This window comes from Carcharodon carcharias, chromosome 14, assembly GCF_017639515.1.
Source record: "Carcharodon carcharias isolate sCarCar2 chromosome 14, sCarCar2.pri, whole genome shotgun sequence".
Lineage (NCBI taxonomy): Eukaryota > Metazoa > Chordata > Chondrichthyes > Lamniformes > Lamnidae > Carcharodon > Carcharodon carcharias.
In genome coordinates this window covers 62,760,742-62,781,710 of record NC_054480.1, presented here as the reverse complement: position 1 = coordinate 62,781,710, position 20,969 = coordinate 62,760,742, and the positions used below count along the sequence as shown (strand labels likewise).

The following is a 20,969-nucleotide window of genomic DNA, read 5'->3' as shown; positions in this document are numbered from 1 at the left end:
AGGACTGCTAGAATTGTTTAAAAAAATGACAGCATCTTTCACAATCCATTAGAAAAATCAAAGGCTTGCAAGCCAAGATTTATGTTGATCCAGAGGCAACTCCCCAATTTTTTAAGGCAAGACCGGTACCATATGCCTTTAGAGATAAAGAGAATGCTGAGTTAAACTCAGCATTGGTTGAAAGAACTAGGCATCTTACAGTGGTTCAATTTTTGGAATGGGCAGCACCTATCGTGCCCATACTGAACATGGATAAGACTGTCCGCATTTACAGCAGTTATAAGCTAACAGCTAATCGGGCCACCAAGTTGGATAAATATCCAATTCCAAGAATTGAAGATTTGTACACAAAGCGGGCAGGAGGTCAATCCTATATTAAGTTGGATATGAGCCACGCATACCAGCATCTCGACTTAGATAACTCATCCCGGGGATATGTCACAACAAATACATACAAGGGCCTATTCCAGTATACATGCCTTTCTTCTGGCATGTCCTTGGCATATTCAATATTTCAAAGGACGAAGGAAAGTTCGGTACAGGGATTACCTTGGGTTATACTATACCTTGACGATGTCCTCATAACTAGATCAACAGAGGCCGAGCATTTAGCAAATTCAGAGAAGGTATTAAAAAGATTTATGGAGTCTGCCTAAAAAAAGGAGAAATGCACTTTCCAAGCCACCAAGGTTACCTATCTGGGGCACCGTGTAGATGCACAAGGATTACACCCCATGAAAGCAAAGATTAAGGCAATAAAAGAGACGCCTTCCCTCACAAATATCACCAAACTCAATTTATTTTTACAGATGGTAAACTATTACGGGCAATTTTTACCCAACTGATCAACTGTACTGGCCCCCTCGCACATACTGCTGAAGAAACACCATCATTGGTCCTGGAAGGCTCCACAGGAGGAAGCCTTCAACAGAGTAAAACAACTGCTGCACTCCTCAACCTTGTTAGTGCACTTCAACCCATCTAAAGAATTGATATTGACCTGCGACGTCTCTCCATATGGCATTGGTGCAGTGTTGTCCTATGAAATGGACAACGGCTCTGAGAGGCCAATAGGTTACATATCAAGATCCCGCTCAGTGGCCAAGAAAGGTTATTTGCAGATCAGAAGGAAGGACAGTCAATAGTATTTGGAATTATAAAATTCAACCTGTAAGTACATGGCAGGCACTTTACTATCATCTCTGATCATAAACCGCTTTTGGGCCTTTTCAAAGAAGACAAGGCTATCCCACTGATAGCCTTGGCAAGAATTCAGTGATGGGCATCAATTCTGTCCACCTATGAATACACTTTCAAGCACCGACCTGGGATATACATAGCAAACATGGACGCTCTTAGCCACCTATCCTTGCAAGAAAGCATCTCATGTACCCCAAGAAATCATTCCTGCATTGAATTTTTTTAGACACATCGCCCATCTGCGCCAAACGGGTCAGGAACTCGACCAATTGAGATCCACTCCTGTCCAAAGTGAGAGACTAGATGTTTACAGGATGGTTAAATGAGTCAGTCTCTGAGGAAATGAAACCATTTTTTTACCTACAAATACGAATTAAGTTGTCAGGATGGCATCATAGCCTGGGGAGCAAGAGTAGCCACTCCTTTACCAGGCAGGAACTGCTCCTAATCGAATACACAGCACTCATCCTGGCATCTCTAAATTGACAGTGCTCACCAGGAGTTACTTGTGGTGGCCTGGTATAAATGCAGATATTGAGAAGTTAGTCAAGCACTGTCAACAGTGCCAACTGCATCAAAAGTTGCCAGCCGCAGCCCAAATATACCCTTGGGAACGGCTTGGCCGGCCATGGGTGTGGACCCATATAGACTACATGGGTCCATTCCTAGGCACAATGTTTTTGATCATAATTGATGCACACTCAAAATGGATGGAGATTTTTGAGGTGAAATCACCTATGTCACATGCTGACATCGAAAGGTTACGCCAATGCTTTCCGATTCACGGATTGCCCGAAGTTATTGTATCAGACAATGGAGCCATATTTACAAGTGCTGAATTTCAGAACTTCACCAGTCTAAACAGTATTAAACACATCCAAACTGCACCTTACCACTCAACATCAAACGGACTAGCTGAGAGAGCCATCCAAACTTTCAAATCAGGACTAAAAAATTGTCGGGAGGAACCTTAGAAACCAAAATCTCATGCTTCCATCTTAGCTACCACACAACTCTACATGCAACAACTGGAGTTCCACCAGCAGAACTGCTTAGGCATCGTCTCAGAATGAGACTGACCCTCGTAGTTCCAGATTTGTCAGGGAGGGTAGAGAAGAACCAAGGTAATCAGAAAGCAAGCCACAATTCGCATGCAGAACCCAGAAATTTATAGTAGATGAAGCCATATATGTAATAAATTTCAGTAGCAGTCCAAGTTGGACCCAGGAATTATTGTCTGTGAGACCGGACCCCTTTCATACCAAGTGGATTTGGAAGGCTGGATTGTGCGTAAACACTTGGATCACCTGAGGAGCAGGGAGACAGTTCCACAGTCAGTTTCCATCAAAGAATGTTATCGAACCCATAAGCACCGCAGTACCTGATCGACCTGTTATAGACATAACTGATGTCTCCATTGAATCAAATAGCGATGAACTGCCTGTGCCAAAAGAGGTACCTGTCGCAGTTCCTGTTAGTTCAATCCTGTAGGAGAGCCTCAGGCTACAGAATTATGGCACTCTGCCTGGAACAGAAAATCCTCTCAACAACTTGATTTGTAATTACTGGACCTATCTATATAACTGTATAATTTGAATTCATGACAAAGTGCAGGTATGATTGTTTCTAAGATTTTTGATATTGTTTTCTATTCACCTGTGTAAAGTAATTTGTGTAAATAAAGAATGTAAAACAAGGAATTAAAGTGGGGTGGGGGGGGGTAGGTGTGGGGGATGTGGTGCTTGTTGCTTGTTGCATTAAGGCCAGCCTACTGAATAAGGGCCATGTGGTCAGAACAACCAATCGACACTGAACGCAGGGAGACTTATAAGGGTGAAGTTTTCCTAGTCTAGACCATGTATTGTAGCCTTGCTAGAAGCATGCAGGTAATCCAACAACTCTGTAAGTAAAGTTTGCTGTTCAACTAAAGAAGCCTTGGCAGCACATCTCTACAGAATGTGTGTGTGTGCATGTCATTTATCGATGCCAGCTCATGTACCCCATTGTTTTATGAATGCACAATTTTGTAAAAGGAGAATTTTGTGGAATGTGCAATAGTCATATTATAAAGTGGTAGTATATAATTTTAATCTTGTTATTTTCCTAGGCCTAAGAATCAATGAATCACTGGTGAAACAGGCTGGTTGTTGGTATTCCAACTGCTGCTGAGCTCTGAAATGTAATTCCAGTTCAAGTTGCAACAAATAATAGATTTACAGGAGGTTGCTGTGCCATCTGGGCTTTGTCCTGACAGATTGTTGTTTTTGCTTGCTGGAAAACAGATGCTGCTGTATAGCAGAATTCTAAAATAAAAGCCTCTTTACAAAGGTACATAGATACAGGTGATTCTCAGGTGGTTGCGACATAAGCCTTGGCCAAGAAACTTCCCAAGGTCATCGTATCGAAGAGGGAATAATTCTCCCTGGACAAACGCTAGGAATTTTCAGCGCCCTCTTCACAGTACGTGAACCTGTAACATAGCATTTCGTCATGTTTTCCATCCTCAATGTCGGCTCCATGAGGTTCAGAATCACAAGTCCCAACAAAAGAAGGAAGATCCATCAATTAAAGGAGGGACATTCATCCAGGGAAATTTGATTTTGGAGAAAATGGCCCTAAGGACAGGTTTAAAGAGGGAGGGCATAGTAACATTTTCATTTAACTATTAAATCATATATAAATATATTTTAATATCCATTAAAATGATCAATTAATATTACTTTGTATATTGTACTATTGTCTTCTATTGCATACCTGTTCGCTTTAATCACAACATTGTTGTAAAATATAGACAAGTGTAAGTTAAGTTGTCAGTACTTATGTTTCCTATTTTTACATGTTTACCATATTAAAAAGAACCATGGATTTTCTTGATGTTGATGATCTTTTGACCCCAGTTTGTCTTTTTATTTACTATTCTAACGTGGCCTCATTCTTAAATATGTTTTTCAAATTTAATTCATGCCCCAGTTCTACCGCAAGTGTCTGCTATAAAGCAAAACAGAATCAGCAGACCTGAGTTATACCGCTGCCTCCATGGACTTGCTGACGAAACAAGATGGTGCTCCATGCATATGTGATTGCATGAATGCACTGTACACTCCACCAAATGGCACTGAACTGGTGGCTCAACCTTTATTATCACGGAAACTTGAGTTTTCAAAACAGCAAAAAATTCCCTAAAACAATTCAATTGATTGTCTGGTTATCTTAGGATTAATTCTAAACAAGCCATAGTTAAACTCTGGTGGATACGCAGCCATAGCAATATTTGCCAAGCTCTTGTCACAATTTTTCACAGTTGGCCTAAATTTGACATGACTCCCAAGTTATCCCACACAACTTGGGCAGAATTCTCTGCTGGACTGGCACTGGTTCCTGGTTTGGTTCAAGTGGACTTGGATGAGAAATCAATCTAGGAATTGCTTTGCTGGCATTTCTGGGATTCTCCCCCTAATATGAGCGGGAGTCTTTAAATAGCAGGGAGGAAAAAACTGTGCAGCATATTTTACATCTTTTGCTTTCTAACACTGCTGGGCTTAAGGAATAATGTTGTGTTTCTAGCATAGGGGTTACTATGGTGATGGAAGAACATTTAACATTTTAAAGAACCGCAGAAATCAGGCATAGGATGATCACACAAGAATCAATGCCTAGGTTAAAACGATGATTTTAGGAAATGAGAAAGTAATTTTGAAAACATTAATGCCAGGCCTAGAGGCTATTGGTCAGGCAACTCTGCAGCCAAGACCCACTGCCACCGTTTTCCAATTCTTACCTTGGTGGGCACACTGACCTTGGTAATTCAGCTGGAAGTGCAACCACAGAACAGGTGGAATGCCCATCTGACCAACTGGGTACCAGTGTTCCACTGGAAATGGTTTCAACCTCACATCGATGAAAACTGTGCAATACAATTGCATTATTATTCTTGCTTTAAGTTATTCCAAATCCCCATCAAATGTCCCCCTGTCCTTGAGTTATTTGCATCACAATATTATCTACTGTAAAATATTCAGGTAATGATTAATATCCTTTGGTATAATTTCCTCTAATTTTATCAAAAAGATGTGAGTGTAAATTATATAATTTTGTACTCATGTCAACTTTGTGTTAAAAGTAACAAGTAGAGTAAAAGACATCCCTTAGTTGCTGTACTGTGTCTTTTTCATGTAAATTAGAATTAGTCTGTTAATAACTGCTGAATTTTCTGGAGTTACTAAGTAATTTCCATTCTATGCAGACTGTAACATTGTTGCTACGCAACTGAAAATGTATTAAAGGTTTAATTCAAGCCATTTGGTATTGGAAGCTGTGTCCCATTTGTGTTTCTCTTCTAAAATGAATCGTTCAGTTGCAAACTAACCTGGAGACAGCAAACGTTATGAGTGTTCATTGAGATTAATGGTACTGGAACATCAAATGGTCCCAGAGCTGTCTGATCCCTTCAACACATTTGATGAAAATGCATTTGAATTAAATTGAGTTTACTAAATTATTGTGTTGCGGCAAATGCCTCAGGAATACACAAATATGTAAAAAAAATGTTGCTTGTGGTGCAGGCAGTGCTTATCAAATGTGTTGTAATAGTCTGACACACTTTGGAAGTAGTATGCCACCAATAATAGATGTTATGCTTTGATAATCATGTACCGCACCAGGTAACATTAAATCCACAATAGGATGTTACCAAAATTACTCAATAATAAAATGTTTTGCCTAAATAAAGGAAACACTTACTCTCTGTAATGTTTCATAACCTCAGGACATCATCGAGCCAATGCATTTGAAGGATTGTACTATAGGTGAGGCAGCAGCCAAACTGTACACAGCACAATCCCACAGACAGCAATTAGATCATTTCTTTTTTAGTGATGTTGGTTGAGGGATAAATACTGGCCAAGATATTGGGGAAACTACACCTCTTCTAAATAGTGCAATGGGACTGGAGTGCAGAGGCTGGAGTGCTTCATCATCCCCAGAAACGACATTTTGATTTAATTAAATAAGTTTTCTTTGGCGTTTTGTTTCTGTTACAGTGCTCCTTTAAGGGGCTGTAGAGTATTAAGAGAAACTGGGTTAGTCGGTAGGAGGCAGACATATATAATGCTGCATTCTGTAAATAAACTAGTTTCCATCTAGTTTAACAGTTTATATGGCATGGGATCTAGTTAACAATGGGATCTATTGTATTCACCTGCAAGGACAGACAGTGCTTCAGTTTAACATCTCATTTGAAAGATACCTCCAAAAGTGCAGCACTCTCTCAGTGTAAAAAAACAGGATGTCAGTCTAGATCCTGTACTCAAGTTTCTGGATTGGAACTTGAACTAAGAGCCTTCTGATTAAGAGGTGAGAGTGCTATTAACTGAGCCACAGCTGACACCAATATGGTTTCTTATTTAGCTTAAAGTTAGTATTCATTTTTATTTTTTAGAAGATTATATATGCCCATTTTTTATTGGTCTGTCTGTCCCAAATTTCTCCCACTTCATTGGTCTACAAAGTTCATTAACAGAATTAATGTTGGATTAGATGGGCTAGGTGACAGAGCTTGGACAATAGGAGGGGCATTGGATTAAAGGAAGCTGGTTGGAGCTGAGGTCATGATGATTTTCATTGTTTTAGAGTAACTGTAAATAAATTATCAAAAAAATGATTTCCATCTAGTTTCACACTTATTAGGGCATGGGGCCTAGTTAACAATGGTAGCTATTGCATTCATCTGATAGGACAGACGGTGCTTCAATTTAACATCTCGTTTGAAAGATATGGCACCTCCAAAAATGCAGCACTCCCTCATTGCTGAAGTGCCAGAGCACTTGTGTTTTGTTTTAATGAAACTTCAACTGTGAACTGAACCCCAGACTTCGGCTGCAACACATGTTTTCTTCAATCACCAAGGGTAGGTGATAGCAGCAGGCCCTGGTGCCAAATCCAGTTACCCAACTGTTTGAACAATTTGGTGAAACACTTTAATTGTCCTATAAATGGGCTAACACAAACCAGATTCCCAGTCCTTGGTGATGGGAGAAAACGTGTGTTGCTGCCAAAGTCTGGGGTTCAGTGCACAGTTGAAGTTTCGTTGAAACAAAACACAAGCGCTCTGGCACTTCAGCGATGAAACAGTATTGAGACCAGCTGGCATTAGCTGAGCTGGAGAGAGAATTTAGAGGTAGACACTCCGCCTGGCCAGGGAAGGGAGGGAGAGCCTCAAGTAGTTGATAGTGACTGGCTCATTCAGAGAGAGGAAGTGGTTCACTGGCACTCGGGCCTCTGCAGTTGGGAAATAAACACAATCAACTTGAGGGCAGGGAGGGATTGGTAAAAGCATGAACAGTGAAGACAAGCAGTGTATGTAGAGATAGGACAAAACACACTCCCAGCATCCAGTTTTACCAAAGAGAAAGAATATTCAATTCAAAAATATTCTGAATGTTCTAAACCATGTAGGAAAGATGTAAAAACTGAAACTTGTGGCCAAGTCAAATGTATAATATTTACAGAACCAAATAGGAGACACTTTGAGATATGAAGCTTTAGTCCCAGCCTTATTTTTTTGAATTGTGCAAAATTGAGTGTATCAGTAAAGTGAAGGATGTCAAAATGGGCAAGGAAAAATAAAAGAGATCTGAAATGAAAAAGAAATTAAATTAGCTAAGTATGGAAAAATGTTCATAAGTCCAGTTGAATTTGAACTAATTATGCAAATTAATGAGGAAAGCAGTGTATAGTTTTGACATGCGAAGCACCGTCAGTGACACACACTGAGGAAGTGAATTAACACTGAGGAGATTTTGGCAGATTGGAAAGAGGCAAGTGTAGTTCCAGTATTGAAGTATATGTGGTCGCAACAGGTCATTTAGCCCAGGTCCCATGATTCAATCAATAATCAGAAACAGGATGGAATGGTACCTGTATATGAGTACAGCAAACACTGCTTTAGAAGAGCTAGATCTTGTCTGACCAATTTCACAAGTTGTTGAGGAGATAACACCCCAAACTGATGGGGAATGGAGCCAGATGATTTGAGAGCTGATAAAGCAATATCTTTTTATCTGTGTGCACCATATGCAAACCCTGATTATTCTTTGAGTCCTGTTGAATATGATGCAGCCCAATGCATTGGGCATGTGTGTGTTTTGAGTCACACATGGAATAATTTTGTTCTTTGACTTTGGGTGATAAAGTATAAAGGGCAATATTGGAACAGTCATGCCTTAAACATCTCAGTCCCGATTCTCATTTCCATTTATGTACTTCAAAATTATGCCAGAATATGTACAAGGTTTACCATAACTTAGAACTTTACTTAAAGAGGGCATCTCTCTATAATGTGATGAAGGAGGCAGGAGAATTAACTGATGGGCTGACAGAATATTTGTTTAAATCAGCTGTTTGTTGTGACGGGCAGTTCCCTTCAGTTTGGTCCTTGTTCTTGAAGGGATACTGTTGTCATTTCTATTTTTGTCTTGTAATGCAAAATAATGTATTTAAAATGCATGGAGTTTTTTTGCGGCAATGCATCTTTTGTCAGTGTCTGTTTGGCTGTCGCTTTAGGGAGGTCACTCCCTCCAGGTCTGCCCATTGGTGATGATTATTATTTGCTGGTTCTGGAATTAAGATATCAAGTTGTATGAACGTCACTCCATCTGGACATATCCTCGTGTCAACACCCATATATACAGGGCCAGGATCTCTTACCTTAACCAAAGTGACAAAATCTCCAAGCTCAGACTTACGTTTTGAAAGAAGCTATCCATAAACTCTATAGGCTCTTGCAGCAAGACTTAGGGGGCAGTTCCCAGACAGGGCTGTGCAAATAGCTGTCAAAGATACAACTGCATTGAACTTCCCCAGGTCAAAATCCTTCCAAGCAAATGTCCCTCCATTGCATCTCCTAACATTTAGTCCACAATTGTAGTAAGCAGGGTGTACTGTTTTCCAATATCTCAACTTCCATCTTATTTCTTATTGAAAGGAAGAATGTGCCTCCCACTTCTTACGTAGGAGGGTTCCGATATATGCATGACGTCTTTAACTGCACCTGTGGCCATACGTGTCTTTAGCCCAAAGGTAACACCATTCATGAATGGGAAAGGTAATCACTGTAGAGATGGCCTGAGGCCAGATGAGCAGAATTGATTACCAATTGATTTCCTTGGCAACTCCCAAGATTCATTCTTCCTCTACTAGCCAATGGGGGAGAATTTATTTACATTCCCTTCAAATCTTCAAGGATAGTTTCATGTAAATCAAGGATATGCTTTGAAATCTGTGGCTTATGACATCAGTACAGACATAAACTGAGGAGAAATACAATGTAGCTCATGCATTTATAACCTTGGTATACTGAAGCAGTGCACTGGCTGAGCAAATGCTGTATTACAGCCCAGTCCAGGTTTATAAGGTTATTGTGCTTACTGTGTCATTCATATGCTCTGTAAAATGGTAATGTAACAATGAAGTGAAGAAAGGCAGCAAGAAGTTGAAGAAGCAAATGAAGTCAACCAACTGAGCAACCTATCAACCTGCTTGCGGTCACCAAACACAAATTAATTTGCAAACATTTCATTCATAGTCTTTTCCTATCAATCTCCCTCTTGTTGCTCAGTCTCCACAACAAATCAAATTTTCCTTAGGTTAGAGTCCAGTTGTATATCAGTACATACAAAGTGAACTTTCCACCTTACTATCAATCAGTGGACCTTTGCATGGCCCACCGTGCAAGTTTTTTCAGTGGGGAAGATTTTCAACTGGCCTCCTGGTGTAAAACTGCAACTCAACTGTCCTTTATAGAAACTGCCCAATTTTCATAAGAATAGACAAATGTTTTCTATAATAGGTGGCCAAGACACAGTAGCAGATTTATGGTTGGGCCATAAATTAAAAAGCTGTCCAAATGTCTTTAGGTTAAACATACTTCTGATAAGTACCTTGCTGCAAATGTGTATTTGTGAATATTGGGTGGAAACAGAATTTGTCTCAGCTATGAAGGCAACCATAGTTGAGTTAAATTTAAAGCAAAATTCTGCAGATAATGGAAATCTGAAATAAAAACTGAAAATGCTGGAAAAGCTTAGCAGGTCTGGCAGCATCTGTGGAGAGAGAGACAAGAGTTCACGCTTCGAGACCGAAACACCCTTCTTCAGAGTCGTTTCTCTCTCCACAGATGCTGCCAGACATGCAGAGTTTTTCCAGCATTTTCTGTTTTTATTATCATAGTTGAATAACCTTGGAGCACTCGTCATTCAAGGCTCACACATGAATAATGGTCACTTGAATGAATTACTAGTGGGTGTGTGACACTGGTGAAATCTTAATCCATCAACAATGAGCCTGGTGGAAGGGGACAAGGTTCAAAGAGGAAGATTGTGAGAAAAACAAATGCAGATCTGGAGTAAGTTCCTAAATGTTGAATCCATTTAAAGATAGGCTTTTCATCACACTTCCACTTCCAGCAAGGTTTATTCCCTGACTTTGAGAGTCTCACTGTATTTGAGCTGTCAAAATGCCTAATCTCCCAAGACGATGTTGAAACCATATCTATTCCACTTATTTACCCAATAATTTAAACTCAATGGAATATGTTCAGGAACATGTTGAGTTTTTATAATTGAACAACTGTGGACCATCCATCAAATATCTGTGACATTAAAACTGGTGATTTGTTAACTGCACAAAAAATAGCATTTTAACTGTCTCTGACACTTTTCATGCAGATCAGGCTGCATGGGGCAAGTCTAGGGGTTCGCAGGATTTATCATATCAAGTTGTGTTCTGCCACATCATTTAACCAAATCAGTGGAATTGTTATGGCAGGGGGATGGTAAATACCAAGCTGCCCAAATCCCAGAGGGAAACTTGAAGCAACTGCCACAGCTATTTGCAATTTTACTTATTTTGAGATGCAGGCTTTGAATTCAGTAAAAAGAAGGCCACCAATTCTTATAGGTTTCTTACAAAACTAAATTAAGCCTTTATTAATAGAAGAAATGATTTTGAGCATATACATAGATCTACAAATTGCTACTATGATAACTTCTAAATCCTCTAATTAATCTGAACCCCAGTTATACCTCCATTAAGGCAACAGTGAGACACATAGGACAGAATTTTGCCATCATTGGGTGAGCTTGGTGGGAATGGGCGGGAACAGTCGGGCAGCTACGATTTCACACTAGCCGGCCAATTTAGGCTTGCCCAGCGTGAAATGCAACTCATCACTGGCCGGGAAGGGCCGAATGGGGCCGGGGGCGGGGACCCGTTGGCCGCTGGGTCCAATGGCAACCCAGCAGCTGGCTTAAAAATGGCCCAGGCAGCCCCCGAAAGGCTGCCAGGGAAGGAAATCTGTCTGTTGTTGTAAAGATGGCCTCAAGTGTGACAGCAAGCACCAGGTGGGAGGGCAGGTCGGGTTCGGGTGGGCACTTGGCTGCCACACTGCCCTCCTGGAGGAGGTGAGTGCCAGAAGGGACACCCTTGTCCCCAAGGATGGGAGGGGGCCACTGCACCTCACAAAGAAAGCATGGGAGGAGGTGGCAGCCCAGGTGAGCAGCCATGACATGGAGCGGTGCACCTGGGTGCAGTTCTGGAAGCACGTAAATCAGCTGCTGTGCTCAGAAAGGGTGAGTACCATGCTGGTATGGGTCAGTGTGTTGAATTGTTTTGTCTGACTGTCCCACCCACCCCCACCCCCACACACAACCCCCACCCCGTGGAGCTCAGGGGTGTTAGAGTCTGAGTGCCAACTGCCAAGGGAATCAGTCCTGGCAGCTTTGATGGCTCGAGGGCCACAACTTGGATGTGCCCTGTGAGGTGCTCCTTTGCTGGGGTTGGCCAGGCTGCAATGGTGCTGCAGGTACAGAGTGGACTAATCAATGCTCCACTGTCCTTTCAGGAGAAGACATCCCATAACAATATTGGGTGGCCACGGACTGGTGGAGGACCCCCACACCTCCTCATCCTCTCCTGGTATGAGCAAGAGGCCTTGGAGCTTGAGAGGTGCCATGCACCTTAATCAAGTAGCCACAGTGAGGCTGGGGTGTCAGATGAAGGTAAGAACGCAGTGCACTGACGTTAAAAATTTTGGCTTGTACAACCATGCTAATGTAGTCTTTTCATTGATGTGAGCCTCGAACCTAGAGCCTGCATTGATCATTGAAAGATGAGGGCACAGGTCTTCGTTGCCTCACCAGGGTGCCTGGCATGCACAGTAACAATGTGATGACTTTAACTAATGCCATGTCCTTCTTCTCCCTTTTAGGTTCACCAGCAGGTGTTCACTCTCCAAACACTGAAGGGCCACCCCTGACCTCAGAGGACCACCATGCTCCCCAAGCATCTGCGTCACACCTGATCTCTGAATCAGGCACCAGTGCAGATGTCAGCACCTCGGTGGGCACTAGTTTCGCAGCTAGTATCTCGGTGCATATCGGTGAGGGCGCTTCACATTCGCTTGAGGTGCAGGCAGAGGCAGAGAATGCCCAGGGCACTGGCAGTCAGAGGACTGCTGAAGACCAGGATGATGCTCAGTCAAAAGCAGATGATGAGCCTCTGGAGTCATCCATTAGGCAGCAGATGCTGGATGTCCAGCAGGGTGTGTGGGAGGATCTGGCGGAGATCCATGATGGTAAACGTGCCATGGTCTCCATTGTTGAGGAGCCCCTGTGAGCGTGAGCACTGCGTTGACCCTCATGGCCAAGTGCAATGCCTCCTCTATGGAGATAGTGGCAACTCTCATGGAGAGGCTGCTCCAGGGACAGAATCAGGGTTTCCTGGGATTGTGCTCAGACCTGCAATCCCTCACATAGGCACTGACCTCAGCTGGTCAGAGTCCGTGTGGGAGATGGATGGGGCACCCTGTATTCCAGTTAGGTGCCTGTCCATCACTGGTGAGCAGGGAGGTCCACAGCAACCACACATTGGCACACGAGCTGCTTGTCATCTCTGCGGGCTCCTCTCAGGGCACTCTGGATGATGGCAGCAGCTCCTCCGTCCCTCTGCCAGTGACTGCCACATCTGATGAGGATGCAGCGACTGGGGAGATGCCAGCCATGGCACTGGCCACTCCCTCCCAGGTGAGGCCAGCCCAGGCTCCACTGGCCAAAGGATGCCCGCCAAGGCCAACAAGACAGCAGAGTCAGCAGGCTGTCTCCAGTGCTGGTACCAGCGAGGGGGGAGCACCCAGACGTAGCACTTGTAAACATAAGTTTAAAGCACCTTGGTCACAGGTGATTTTTTGTTCTCCCATTTTGTTTTTCTTTTTTTAATGGTGTGACAACCAACACCAGATATTGCCCCGTTCAAGACTATGTGAGTTCCAACATTAAATTACATTTGTTTTTGTGCTATTGGCCTGAGTATGCTTCACTTGTTTTATAGGTGCAGGCTACACCAGTATGTAATGTTGGACATGGATGGCTCGAACTTTTATTGCACTGACACTGAGTGTATCTTGGGGGTAAAAGAAAAGGGTCATTTCTGCGATCCAGGATGGTGGCGGCAGCCCTGGCAGGAGGTGGTAGTTCTTATTTGGCAGCCTGGCTGAAGGAGCGTTGGATCAAGGCATCCTTGGTGTCCCTGCCTCGCTCGAGGTTACCGAGATCTGATTCCACGCCCTCAGCATTCTCCTCACTGTGCTCCTCTTCTGACTCACTACCGGATTCATTATCTGTGGCCTGTGCAGCTGCGTCAAGATCTTCTTCCTCCAGTGGGTCCCCTCCTTGGCTGTGCCAGTTTGTGGAGAGTGCAGCATGCAGCCACTATCAGTGACAACCACTTTGGGGGGTATTGTGGTGCTCCCCCTGAACGGTCCTGGCGTCGGAAGCACATCTTGAGAAGACCTATGGTTCTCTCTACAACCGTCCTTGTGGAGGCATGGCTCCTGTTGTACTGCTGCTCCGTCTCTATTCTTGGATGGCAGAGAAACATTAGGAGCCCTTGTCACCCAGCAGCCGTCCATCCAGTTGGGCTGGAGCACGGAATAGCCTTGGCACCTGGGAGTGTCTGAGGATATAAGAGTCATGGGAACTGCCAGGGTACAAACTTGCAGAATCTGCATCCTTTAGTCAAGCACTCTCTGGACGTTCAGTGAGTGGAATCCCTTCCTGTTGACGAAGGCACCCAGCTGACCCGCTGGCACCTTGATGGCCACATGTGTGTAGCCAATGGCACCCTGGGCATGGGGGAACCCAGCAATTGCTGCAAGGCCTCTAGCTCATTCAACCTGGCTGGCTTCATTCGTACGGAAATGACTGAAAGTCAATGCAGCCTGAACAGAGCTTCTGTCACCAGCTTGACGCAACTGTGGACAGCTGATTGGGACACTCCACACAGATCCCCCACTGACCCCTGGAAAGAGCCAGAGGCATAGAAGTCGAGGGCAGCTGGGGCCTTCAGAGCCACTGGCATGGGGTGTCCACCCACACAGTCAGAACTAACCTCAGGCTGATCATCTGACAAATGGAGATAATGGCCTCCCTTGAGAGATGGAGCCTCTTTCGGCATTGCACCTTGGACATATTGAAATAGCTGCATCACTGCCCGTAAACCCTAGCAACAGGATAGTGGTATCTTCTGCGGTCCCCTTTGCCCTGGACTACCTGCTGGCCCTGCGCCTCTTGTGCCTGCACCTCTCCTCCCACAGGTCCCTTCCCTGGAAGCTGCACTGGGACACCTGGCCTCCTCTCCCTTCTGCCCATCTCTTCCTCCTCAGAGGAGGTGCCTCCAGCAAAGACCACAATCCAGGGTGACAGAAGTCTGTCTGATACCTGGAAGGGTCCACACGATCTGAATCCTCAGGGGGCCTGGAAGGCACCAGTGAGTCCAGAAATGAAGCCTGCAAATGCTAAGAATGAAGCCCCGATCAGAGGTGAAGCTGCCAAGTCTCAATAAGCCACCAGCAGCAAGTTATCTCCAAAACTCCTCACTACTCACATTGTCAATGCTGCTGACCCTTCTTATCCCACCCGTGGATGAGGTTTTGCAAATTATGGCCTGCCCGCCTGCCCGTTTTGTCCATGTGATGAGAAAAAAATCACATGGCAACGTAAAATCGCCATCAGTTGGGTTGTCAAGGGCCTTAACTGGCCTGTTAATTAATGGCAGGTGCGATCTGACTCCTGCATGTGCCCGCTGAGCGAAATATCACGCAAGTGTGCAATGATGTCAGGACACTCACCCAATGTCATTGCGTGTCATTTTATGCTCGAGGGGGTTGGGCACACGCCCACCCGCTCAGTGAAATTCTGCCCATAGATTTTAAAAGACCCAGGCAAAATAACACACAATACCCTGAACAGTTGAATTCAAAGTGAGCTTTTCTTAGTTTCAGTTCCTTGTAGACAGCAGCTTGAGGCTTAGATGCTGGAGGCTTTTCACACTTGTGTTAGATCTTAGAATTCCTGCCTTTACGCACAACCTTTGCTCCTTTATACATATTTTCCCCTTTGGATGCAAATTCCCATTGTTTCACTATGTCTTTACCTCTCTAATAATAAAATCTGTCATTGTACTAATTTTACCAACAATTTTTGGGAAAAATAAATACAGTGGCCAGAATTTTCTGCGTGACGCGCGGTGACGTCGGGCGAGCGTCCTGATGTCAACACGCGCCACCACGATATTTCACTGGGCAGGCGCGCGATGAAGTTGAATGTGCATCCGCCATTAATTAATGGGCTAGTTAAGGCCCTTAAATCGTCAATCGACAGTGATTTTCAGTTGCCCATACAATCTTCGGGTCAGCGCACGGGCACAACGGGCAAGCGGGTAACAGACTTTTTAATCCAACTCATCCATGGGCGGGATGAGAAGGCTCAGTGGGGTTGTTGATCTGGTCTATGAGTGTTTATTGCAGAAAGTTTTTTAAAATTCTCTGTGTGATCTGTAGCAGTTCAGAATGAACTCAGCAGCTTTCTGTGTACTTTGAACTTTCAGGTCAGCACGCTGCAGTCAGTAATCTTTCTCGGGCCTGCAGCTTTCCGGAGGCCTCCCTTTAGCTTGGGTGTGGGTTCTGACCAGTCCACTGGAGGCAGCTCCTCTGAGGAGGAAGGAAGGGCTAGAATAAGGAGGAGGTCAGGAGTGCACAATCAACCTCCAGGGGAGCCACCTTTGGGAGGCCAGGCGCAGGCACAAGGGGCACTGGGCCAAGAGATTGTCCAAGGTGGAAGGGGCCACAGAAGATGCCATTATCTTGCTGCCAGAGTAAACAGGCGGCGAAGCAGCTACCTCAATATGATTGAGGTGCAGTTCCAAAGGAGGCTCCAACTGTCAAGGGAGACAGTCAACTGCATCTGTCAGATGATTGGCCCTGAGATCTTTCCTAACTGTGTGTGTTGACACCCCATGCCAGCGGCTCTGAAGGTCACAGTTGCCCTGAACTTCTGTGCCTCTGGCTCCTCCCAGGGCTTGGTGGGTGATCTTTGCAGTGTCTCCCAATCAGCTGTCCACATTTGTGTCAAGCAGGTCACAGACGCTCTGTTCAAGCATGCATTGACCTTCAACCACTTCTGCTGGAACCAGGCAAGTCAGGCACAGCGAGCCAGAGGCATCGCAGCCATTGCTGGCTTCCCCTGCGTCCAGGGTGCAATAGACTGTATACACATGGCCATCAAGGCGCCAGCAGGTGAGCCCGGTGCCTTCGTCAACAGGAAGGGCTTCCATTCCATGAACGTGCAGATAGTATGTGATCACAGGATGCTGATTCTACAAGTCTGTGCAAGGTACCCAGGCAGCTCCCATGACACCTACATCCTCAGACGCTCCTAGGTGCTGAGGCTCTTTAGTTCTCCAGCCTGGCTTGATGGATGGCTGCTGGGTGACAAGGGCTATCCCCTCAGAAGGTGGCTCATGATGCCTCTCCGCCATCGAATATCAGAAGCTGAGCAGCGGTACAATAGGAGCCACGGCTCCACAAGTGCTGTTGTGGAGACAGACACGGGTCTTCTCAAGATGCACTTCCGATGCCTGGACTGCTCAGGGGGCCCAATCCAGTACCCCTCAGATCGTGTGTCGCTGATAGTGGTTGCATGCTGCGCTCTCCACAATCTTGTGCTGGAAAGGCGGGATGCTGTGGACGATGAAGATGTCGACGCAGTGAATGCGGCTGCACATGATGAATCCAGCACTGATTCGGAGGATGAGGAAGCATAGGGCAATGATGAGGGGCCGATTGCTGACCCAGGACTACACCAAAGAGGCAGGGACACCCGGGAGACTTTAATCCAAAGAAACATCAGCTAGCTGCACACAAATGGATCAGGAGGACCAGCCTTGCCTGGTGCTTCCATATTCGCCACTTAAGTGCTAAATCTGCCAGGTCATCAGCTGCAACTAAGGGCTTTGGACATAAACTTCCACTCAAACACACAAGACATGTATGTAAAACATACAAATGCAGAACAAAGGAGGCTCCTTCAGCCATGGTAACATATCTGGATTTACTTCTCACCATCAGAAGTTCTCACAAAGTCAAAACAAAACTTTAATCAAGCAGAAACAAATAATAACTCCCTAATCTAGGGCCAACAGAAAAGCACCAGTGAGAAACCCGTGGTGTGCCTAAGGTGCCTTATGCTTACATTTATGGGTGCTACGTCTTGGTGCCGCCCCATCACAAGGAGTAGCATCTGAGACAGCCTGCTGACTCTGCTGTCCTGTTGGCCTTGATGACTTTGGTGGTCATCCTCTGGCCCGTGGAGCCTGTGCTGGCCCCACCTGGGAGGGATCTGTCAGGTCCACAGCTGGCATCTCCCCACTTGTCACAGCCGCACCGGATGAAGCGGTCACTAGGAGACAGGCAGAGTAGCTGGTGCCCTCATCCGAAGCGCCATGAGAGGAGCCTGCAGATGTGACAGGCAGCTGCTCCATCGATGTGAGGTCCCCCTGGATCTCCCTGCTCACCATCAATAGATGGGCAACGAGCCAAGAAGCTTGAAGCCCACACCATCTCCCACATTGGCACTGACCAGCTGTGACCACTGGTGCTGTGAGGGCTTGCAGGTCCAAGCGCAACCCCAAGAGGACTTGATTGTTCCCCTGGAGGTGCCTTTCCACAAGAGTCGCCACTCTCTCCATGGAGGAAGCATAGTGCTCTGACATGAGGCTCATTGCATCAGTGATGCTCCGCGTGGATTCCTCCACCACCGACACCAAATGAACCACAGCCTCATGTATTGCCCCCAGATGTTCCTGCACACCCGGCCGCATTTCCTGCAGCTGCTGCATCACAGACGACTCCAGAGGCACATCATCATGCACCGATTGAGTGCCTGGTCCCATGCAGTTCTCCGATAGCTGGCGCCATTGGCACGCTCTGTCTCTGCCATTTCCTCCAGCGATTGTGAAGTGAGTGCCCTCTCCACTATGCCCTGGGACACCAGCCAATGTTACAATGCCCACCGATGTGCTAGTATCTGCACTGGTGCCTGCGTCGCAGAACTGGTGCGACGCAGGTGAAAGTTGAGGGCCCTCAGGTGTGAGAGGGGGCATTTGCAATTGCTTCTGGTGGCCATGCTCTGAGGTTGCTGAAATTAACAAAAAGGACAGTGGATCAGTTGGTGTCCACACAGTGACACACTTCATCCCTTTCCCCCGGCTCATTCTGAGCTCAACCTTCCAGAACCTATGGACACAAATATTGGTGGGGTGGCAAATAGTCTGGAGGATACACTTACATTACAGGTGGATACAGACGGGCTAGTCAAGTGGCCTAAGGAATGCCAAATGGAACGTTATGTGGATAAGTGTGAGATGAGGCACTTGGGCAGGAGAAACAAGGTACGAGAATACACGATGAATGGTAGGACTGTGGAAAGAAAGGAGGATCAGAGGGACCTTGCTGTGCATGTCGACAGGCCCATTAAGGTAGCAGGACGGGTACATAAGGTTTTGAAGAAGGTAAATGCCATATTTGCCTTTATTAGCCGAGGAATGGAATATAAGAATAGGGAGGTAATGTTCCAAGTGCAGAAAATGCTGCCTAGGCCACAGCTATAGTCCTGCATGCAGTTGTGAAATGCACTTCACGGGAGGGATGTGATTAGAGTGGAGAGTGTGCAGAGGTCGTTGACCTGGCTGGGCTGGAGAGTTTGACTTATGAGGAGACATAGCATAGACTGGGGCTATTTCCCCTGGAGCAGAGGAGATTGAGGGGTGACATCATTGAGGTTCATTACATTATGAGGGGCATGGATAGAGTTGACAGAAAGGAACTTTCCCCCTTGGCGGAGGGATGAGTAACCAGGTGGCATAGATTTAAGGTAAGGGGCATGAGGTTGACAGGTGATGAACAACTTTTGTGCGCAGAGTGTGTTGGGAATGTGAAACTCACTGGCTGAAAGGATGATGGATGCAGAAACCCTCCCAACATGTAAAAAGTTTTTGGATGTGCAGTTGCGATGTCATGACATACAAGGCCATGGGCATAGTGCTGGGAAATGGGATAAGGAACAATTTGTCTATGATCCACACCTCTGACTCTATCACTCTGTGACCGAGAAATGCTGCGACAATAACAAATTTAACAATCATTAGTGCTATGGATGTTGGAAGGATCTCACTGTTGGCCTCAAATACCTGGCTGTTCCACCCCAGTCTCACCGACACCAGTTGACCTGGATGCATGGCGCCTCTCAAGCTCCAGAACCTCCTGTTCGAAACGGCTTAATATCATGATGTGAGCCTGGCCACCTCCAGTCCTCGACCACTCAACATTGTGAGCATTCTTCTCCTGAATAACAGAGAAGACCATTCGTTGCGCCAATTTGCACATGGACCCTGCACGCGCACACCACACCCCAACCACAGTGGCCCATATCAGGCCTCCAGTGCCTCCTCTTCCTACTACTGCTCCCAACCGCACACCCACCCCCATTCCCCCGCCAGGGCCACCTTGGACACATACTGCGTTCTGCGTCCATCACTTTAGGAAACACACAGTCTTAGCTCCCATAGCAAGGAGGCACAAATACGTGCAGCATCGAGGGCAGCAGATGGTTCTTGGCCATGACACCTTGAGGGTCCTCTCCCCCAATCTCATCACCGTGAATAGGACATGTGTTGGAGTTCTGAGTATGCACCTAGCTACATCTCCTGCAGGTTGCCCCCAAACTAGTCATGTGCATCTAAGAGCAACACTTGGTGCGGGGGAGAACTCATCTCCTCATGAACCACTCAGCCTGACCTAAGCATGGGTACTATCTGCTAGCCCACCCAGTGTACGAGAAATGCCCAACATGATTCAATGCAGTCACGACAGTAAGACTTGGGGTGCGGGGGCCTCAAAAGCTAAGGCTACCTGCTGGGTTAAATGCCCCATGCCAACATGGTGCTTACCCTGCCAGAGCGTAACAAATCGTTGAAGCGCTTGCAACACTGGATCCAGGTGCACTGCACCACATTGAAGGAGCTCACCACCTCTGCCACCTCCTCCCAGGCACGTTTCGTCACATGGGGGGGGCCTCCTCCTCCCATCCTGGGGGAACAACACCTCCCACCGTGCTGCCACCTCCTCGAGGAGAGCAGCAAGGCAATCATCAGAAAGGTGAGGAGTATATTGTTCCCCCGCTGGACTTGCTGCAGCTTGCCCTGCTCAGCTGACCCCCTGTGGTGTGATCTGGAAGTAGCCATTGTGAGCACCTACAGGAGGCTGCCAGGCCTTCCTTTAAACAGACTGCCAGGTCACCATTGGACCCAGCGGTCAGTGCACGCCCGCCGCCGCCCGCACATTCCCGCTATTCATGGAAATCGTCAAATACACTGGGCGGGCC

The 20,969-nt window shown here is 45.9% G+C and overlaps 1 protein-coding gene across 2 annotated transcripts in view; it reads left to right on the top strand.

Annotated features, from left to right (window-relative positions):
• LOC121287443 (pleckstrin homology domain-containing family G member 4B-like) overlaps positions 1 to 4,074 on the top strand; it is a 198,406-nt gene extending 194,332 nt beyond the window's left edge. The window contains exons 24-25 of one of the 2 annotated variants that reach the window (XR_005945191.1): positions 810 to 2,814; positions 3,308 to 4,074. The gene's annotated coding sequence lies outside the window, so the exon portion shown is untranslated. The remainder of the gene's footprint in view (positions 1 to 809; positions 2,815 to 3,307) is intronic. The other variant, XM_041205331.1, reaches the window with a different exon arrangement.
• Positions 4,075 to 20,969: the final 16,895 nt, after the last annotated feature.